This window comes from Artibeus jamaicensis, unplaced genomic scaffold (assembly GCF_021234435.1).
Source record: "Artibeus jamaicensis isolate MK-2021 breed Jamaican fruit bat unplaced genomic scaffold, CSHL_Jam_final contig_335, whole genome shotgun sequence".
Taxonomy (NCBI): Eukaryota; Metazoa; Chordata; class Mammalia; order Chiroptera; family Phyllostomidae; genus Artibeus; species Artibeus jamaicensis.
The window spans coordinates 4,311,265-4,318,858 of NW_026521800.1; positions in this window are offsets into that span (position 1 = coordinate 4,311,265).

Sequence of the window (7,594 nt, forward strand, 5' to 3'; positions counted from 1 at the left end):
CCACAGAAAATCTCAATATGCCCCAAATGGGGTTCATTGCCTTCGCAACACCTGCTCCACACCTCCCAGTGCTTCTCCTCTATTCCCGTGTCATTCATGATACTTCCAGTCCTTCTCAAGTTCTTTTCCTCCCTTTTCCCCTCTGAGTGTTCGCCCACTCTCATTATTCTGACTCCTTTATATTCTCGAAGTCTTCTCCTCCTCTCTACCTCCTTATCACAGCCCTCAGCAAATCTAATCTGCATCTAATACTGCTTACCAGTTCCTCACCTCCAGCTGTGTCCCACGGTCATTCCTGAGGCACAGTGCTGAGCCCCGGGACTGTAGCTGAAAGTCTTGCAATGCCTTCCCATTCCCAAAGGCAAATCCCAGACTCTAGGCCTCCCCTCTGCAACTGAAAGCTAATAGAAATCTGAGTTTCAGTTGCAGTGAATTGCCTGCCACTGTCTGCACTCACTTTGCTGTTAATCATCATCCTCAATTATTCACTTACATTTCTTCTCCACCCCACCCCTTAGCGCTGAGTTGTTAGGTCTCTGCCTTCTGTCCTTGTCATTATGGATTTTTTTCAGCAAATGTTATATTGCTTTTCTTTATTTCTTTGTTCTTTTCCTCAATTTTTCACACTGAGCAAGCACGTCTTTTTAAATTAGAACATCTAACCTTTGTTCAAATACCTTAATGGATAAGTAATGCATTCTTTCTTCAACTTTATTTTTCTGATACAGTTCAGATGAATACAAGAATTGTAAAACTTCAAAAAAGTTTAAATTCCTTTTAGTCTGTTCATATTTGCAAAGTTTTCAATTTTATGTGCGGCTCATGAAGGAATCAAGCTTGTGGGTTGTGGATTTACTCCCAGATCTCAAATAGGAGATTAGGCTATTCCTTGTGTACCATAATAGGCTTCTTCATTCTTTTCTTTTTAAAAAAAATTAATGAACTTCATTTTTTAGTGTAGTTTTAGGTTTACAGAATAATGGAGCAGGTAGTACATAGCATTTCATATACACACCCACATAATTTTCCTGTTATCATCTTTCACCAGTGTGGTACATTTGTTATAATTAATGTTCCAATTTTGATATACTATTATTAACTATAGTCTCTAGCTTACAGTAAGACTCACTCTTTGTGATGTATAGTTCTATGGGTTTTGATAAATGCATTAAAATTACAGGTATCCACCATTATTATTTCACACAGAACAGTTTCATTTATCTTCATTTATTCATCCTTCCCTTCTCACCCCTCCCTCTCAACTCCTGGCAACCACTTATCTTTTTCTTGTTAGTTTTAGTTTTGCACCCTAAAATTCTACTCTGAAGCAAATATCTCATCAGCTTTTTAGGCAGATCCCTTTTTTCTTAAAATGAAGAAAGAATACCTTCGTTATTTAACATAGTTAGGAAATATTCACACAGGGAGTTATTTGAGTCAGCTATAGTGCTCTTCAAGGATCAGGTTGCATTTCCTACTCTCATTTACCTGGAGTGAATAGCCTTTTGGTCAACTAAAGGAATAGGAGGAAGACCCGCCCTTGGGGGACACAAGGTCTATTCAGAAGGTATCCAGCCATGTAATATGAAAAATATACATTTATTGAAGAAAAAACAAGATACAAGGAACATTGTCCATGGGACAATGATGCCTCAGTCCCCTTCAAAGTAGACACCTTGGGACCTTACACAGTTCCCCTAGCTCCTCTTTCACTGTTCAAAACACTCTGCAAAAACCTTTGTTGGAATCGCTATCAGCTGCCCCATAGTATTTTCCTGAATCTCACCAACAGGCTGAAGTCGTCTTCCTTTCAAAGGCAATTTTAGTTTTAGAAAAAGCTAGAAGTTGGAGGGCACTAAACTTGGGTTCTAGTGGGTCTGTCACCTGGGTGATTTGATGTTTCACACAAAAAAAACTGCACGAGACTTGGTGTGTTATATCCACCGGATGCGAGAATAATTTTCGAAGACCTTTCAGGGTTTTGATCTTATTTTATTGGCCAAGCTTAACCTGCGCAGGGGTGAACTCTCGGGGTGTCCAGAGGCACGGTGCCCAGAGGGCTGCAGATGAGAGTCGCATGGAGCGCTTACAGCTAAGTCCTTATATAGGGGCGCAGAAGCAAGCATTGAACAGAAGCAGACGTGGCAGTTAGTTATTTGCTGACAGAGACCGAGCACGGGAACAGGGTGGGGTTTCAAAATTCAAAGCTAAGCAGATAACAATCAGCCTGTTTTGCTGTGGTCAGGCCATGTTCTCAATTTCCCAGATCTCAACATTTCCCCTGTTTTCTTCGGGAGTATGTCAAACCCTTGACTCTTTATTGTCTGGAAGAATGGTATATGGTTGGGAAAGTACCATTAACTTAACTGTTTCTACTCTTTCCTTGATGAAGGCAAGGATCTTATTGAGAATAATAGGGCCTATGGTAATAGCAAGTAAAAGCAGTAAAAGGGGCCCAGCAATGGCTGAGATGAGGGTGGTCAGCCAAGGGGATGTCTTGAACATAGAGGCATACCAATTGGAGTCATCTTCGTCCTTTTCTCTATTCTTTAATCTTTTGATGAGGGTCCTAATATTTTCTCTTATGACTCCAGAATGGTTGGCATAAAAACAGTACTCCTCCCCTAATGCAGCGCATAGCCTCCCCTTGCTGGAGGAAAAGGAGGTCTAAGCCCCCTTCTATTCTGCAAGGCAACTTCAGCGAGAGAGTCTACCTGGCGCTCTAAATATATTACCTGATCTTGGAGGAGTGAGATATCCTTTAAAAAGGTCTGAGACAGCTGCCTAAGGTTTATTTCCCCTTGGATGAGTGCTACCGCCCCTACGGCAGCAGATCCCACTATTCCTATTGTGGCTACTATAGGGATAAGGAGCGGGGTTCGCTTTGCTCGTCTTGGTGGAGCAACTAGAAACTCAGGGTTTCCCCCATATAGATATACCTGGAGGATAATATAGGAGCTTACGCAGAGCTTATGATGGGTAGGAACTATGCACTTAAAAATACCTAGGGTACACACGAACTAGGGTCCCTCTGGGGCCTTAGTCACAGTTAGACTCCCTGGGGTTTCAGGTAAGGTTTCTTGGTTAGGACAATAATCACTGTAGAGGTCAGCTGCAAAACCGTTGCTATGCAAAACAGCTCTCAATGGCCCTGCTCTATTCGTCCCTTCCCCCTGGGGGGTTGAGGACATCTCAATATTTCTTGGACACCCTGAACTTTGGACTTTATCCCAAATCCTTTCTGGGGCCCCCCCTTGGCTGCACCCTGTATCAATATTCTTCCTTTCAGATTTATATCTACTTTATAATCATATAAAGGAAAATGGACAAAGGTCTTATCTTCTTGTAACTGCTTCCGGCTGAAAATGGATGCTGTCCTACCTACCCCTGAAAGTGCGGGGGTGCAGCATGGAGGGAGTCCTTCCTGTAAGGGGAAAGACCTTACAGGGTCCCGGTCAGTTGGCTGTCACTTGGACGTTGCAGGCTTGGTGTCCAAAGGCTGGCATTACTGGACCGTTGGCATTCTGGTCAGGTCATATTCTGGAGGTGACAGATTAGGCAAGAAATTGGAAGCACAATTAAATCATAGCCATTAATTGACAAAGGCAAACACTTCAGTAAAGAATGGCTTATCTAGTGGAAGGTGCACAAGGCATGCTATACCTATCTAAGACTCTTGTGGCTTACTATACTTTACTCGGGCTGAGGGGAATACATTAAGATTTCTCTCCTTTCAGATTTCTGAGCCCTTTCTGTCCAAGCTATCAAGACAGAAAGGGCTCAGAAATCTGAAAGGAGGGAAATCTTAATGTATTCCCTCCTTTCTTTGAAAATTATTGTCGCTGGGGCCTCCAAATGTTATATCCACCGGATGTGAGAATAATTTTCGAAGACCTTTCGGGGTTTTGATCTTATTTTATTGGCCAAGCTTAACCTGCACAGGGGCGAACTCTCGGGGTGTCCAGAGGCACGGTGTCCAAAAGGGCTGCAGATGAGAGTTGCGCTGAGCGCTTACAGCTAAGTCCTTATATAGGGGCGCAGAAGCAAGCGTTGAACAGAAGCAGACGTGGCAGTTAGTTATTTGCTGACAGAGACCGAGCATGGGAACAGGGTGGGGTTTCAAAATTCAGAGTTAAGCAGATAACAATCAGCCTGTTTTGCTGTGGTCAGGCCATGTTCTCAATTTCCCAGATCTCGACAGGTGCATGAGTGGGAGCATTGTCATGATGAAGCTGCCAATCACCAGTTGCCCATAGCTGCCTGCAGCCTTCTGAATCATCTGAGTAGTTTCTTCGGAGGAATGTTCAAGCTTAATGCAAAATTTGACGCAGATTTGTTGCTCTACTCACTCAGTCATTTTGAATGTGACAGCTACACGGTGCACATGCTCACTCAAAGGTGCCTACCATCCCCACTGATTAGTACAGTGAAGCCATCATTGTTCACGCACATTCCAGTCCACTCTTCTTGACTGCTAGTGTGGGAAGCTTTGCCCAGCAGAGCCCCCACTGCCCGTCAAGGATGAGAGTAAGTCTACCAAGATTTGAACTGCTTGGGGAGGAAAGGTGGCTGATCTCTGAAAGGAGAAGGGCCAGGAATCTGTTCCTCAATGGGCTTTTATTGGGTTTAATGTGCATATGAATACAGGGTATAAAGCTCATCAATCACTATCAGGCAGTAATGATTAAATAATAGATAACATTCAAAGAACTATGAGGGCTTATTCTGAGTCAGGGTCAGATAGCCAAAGGGCCATAAAACTTTGGGAAAAAACCTCATTTTATGCTTGGACCCTTATCATTTAAATTGAGGGTATTCTTAGCAAAGCAGGTTTCATGGGATTTTATGCATTCTTTTCTTAGGCTTGATTGCCCAGGAAACCCACTCTTTCCAGCATAGAGCTGCACCCACCTCCAACATTGTTTTGGGCTTAAGTCAGGTGGGAGATGCGGGCAGCAAAGAGATTAGACTTCTTACAGACAGAATGAGGACTCAGGCTATGTCAAAGCTAAGGGGTGAGGGTCCATCAGCCTCACCTTAGGGGACTTTTCTATAGTCCCCTAAGTCCTTCCCTGATGGCCTTTTCACGATCATGCCTGTCTTAGGTCATCCCTTCCTTGAGGAATCTTACCTGTCATTGGCTGACCAGTCATCCACCTGGGGCCAAGGGGGGTGAAGTAAAGCAGGCAGAGGTGGTGCCTTTGTCATTAAAGATAAGCTTTATCTCCTTAGTGGCTTATGGCCCCAAGGTCTTTTTCTCAGTCTTAACCATGGGTGGTCACAGCTTTTGAAACCAGGTGGGGCGGTTCCCAACACGATAGGTTACATGGATGACACACAAACCATTCTCATTATAGTAAGAATGATTGGGCTTTTTCTGGACAGAACTTGTAAAGGAGGATCCAGGTAGACCCAGAAATGCTCATAAAACTGATTTTTCTTGTCTATTACCAATTGCAACCAGCAATAATTACTTTCTTACATTGTGACAATGATAAAATCATCTGGTATGCAATCTAGGGGATTGCAATTGGTCAGTATTATAATTTTCGGTACTTTTCCATCAGAACAAAGCCCAGTCATGAGAGTTCAAACTGTGGACTTCAGCACTGCTCATTTTCAAACAGATATCTTAACAACCCATTTCTAGAGACTGTTCCCATTTAAAATGGATGGTGCTGATACACAAGAATAGAATGCATGATTATCACCATCTTGGGGTAAATGACCATGATACCAGTGTAATAAAGCAGCTGGAAGCTGGACTCCCTGTTACTGTATGCAATTCACAAGCAAAGAGCCCTGACCTTCCCTTGACCACATTGTAGTCATTTGGTGGAAAAAAATGCATAAGGGGACATAAAAGGATCAGAAGTTCACATGAGATATAATCCAAGTTAAAAGAGAACTTCCCTTTTAGCTTTGAAAGCAAGGTATTTTGGCCATGTCTCACTTAGCAGCAGAGTCAACGGCATGACCAAAGGTACGGAAGAGTGTGAGCAGACAAGTAGCTCGACAAAACTGAATACTTTTATAGTGCTTTGTACTTTTCTCATTGCCTTTTCTCATATATTTTGGTACAAGTTATTCTTACCAGGTTTGTTAATAACATAGCAGTGTTTTAAAATGTTGAAAATCCATTGCTCAGTGGAACAGATCAGAGTGATCAGAAATGATCTGAGAGCGAAAATGTAATGGCTTTCCTCTTCCTCTTTGCTTTAGTGAAAAGCTGGACAGCCTACCCTTCGAGCTGAAAGTATGATTTGCTATTTAAAACTATTTTATTTCAGCAGAGATGGAGTTTGTACGTGCATTTTATGTAACTGGGGCCAACTCACATTAGGGGGAAATACATGATTCATAAGAAGAAATTGCTGCCTTTGAAATCACTTTCTACCATAATACTGGCCACTTCATTACAGTGGTAATTAGAAAGAAAAAAAAAAAAACAGAAATGGCCATTTGAAGAGGAAATGAGTGCTTAATTTCCCAGACTGTTTTATTTTAATGGATGCAACACTGGGAGGATTTTATATTTAAATTGCAAACATAAGAATGATATGACTTGTGTTTTAGATCTGTCTTCTAAATGAAAACACTAAATGCGGCATCTGATGAAAAAGTATCTGGTGACTGAATACATCTCTTCAAGGTCAAATATACTATCTTTGAAAAAGGATTAAAAAACACATGTATGGAGGTAGGCAAGATACACCCATTTAATGTGTCCCTAGGTGTTATGCTTTACTTTTTCTTTCTTTTCCTTTGGAACTTTGTATAAATGGAGTCATACAGTTTATACTCATTTGTATTTATTCATTTTTGCACACAATGATTAAATGTCAGTAGTTCCTTTACTTGAAATTTTATGCTGTACCAAGATGTTTTTCTAGTATATTTTGAGATAAGACATTATGGGCCAATTAATTTCATGCCTATATTCCTAATACATATTTGTCCAGAGTGTTCACATATATATGGAATTCTGATATTTGCCAATTGAATATATATTCTGTACCTGTATCTACATCCCTACGTGACATTAGAGTGAATCTTTCTCTACTTCTGTCTAATCCTAAAACCCCTCCAACCGTCTTCCTCTGGATGCTTCTTTTTCCTTATCCCTTTATGCTCTCTCTCTGGATTCTGGGGACAAAGGGCAGGGTCTCTCTCTCTCTGTACACACGCTGTGGGATGTAGCTGCTGAATCAAGTCTTGCCATGATGGCTTCAGGACAAATGGGGCTTTTATTCTAGTGAATGTGAAAATGGAGTTCTAACAATTAGGTTAAAGCTGTTTACAAGAGGGAAGTTCTGAGCTCAGGAATTTGTTAAATGTTACAGCCCCCAAATGCCATGGCTGCAGGCAATTCAATTTGAAGGGTAAAAACATGTGCATTTCCCTACTGCTGCCCTTGTGGCTGTGTGAGATGGCATTTCCTCAAATACTGGTGATGAATTTGAGTTCCTTGAGCACACTTGGCCTCAGTTGTTCCACTTGAATCGATGATTATGATGGAAAGCCTATTGGACAAGCATAGAGGACACAGGAAATTTCATGACACAGTAATACATGAGGCTGGCTGTGACCTGGC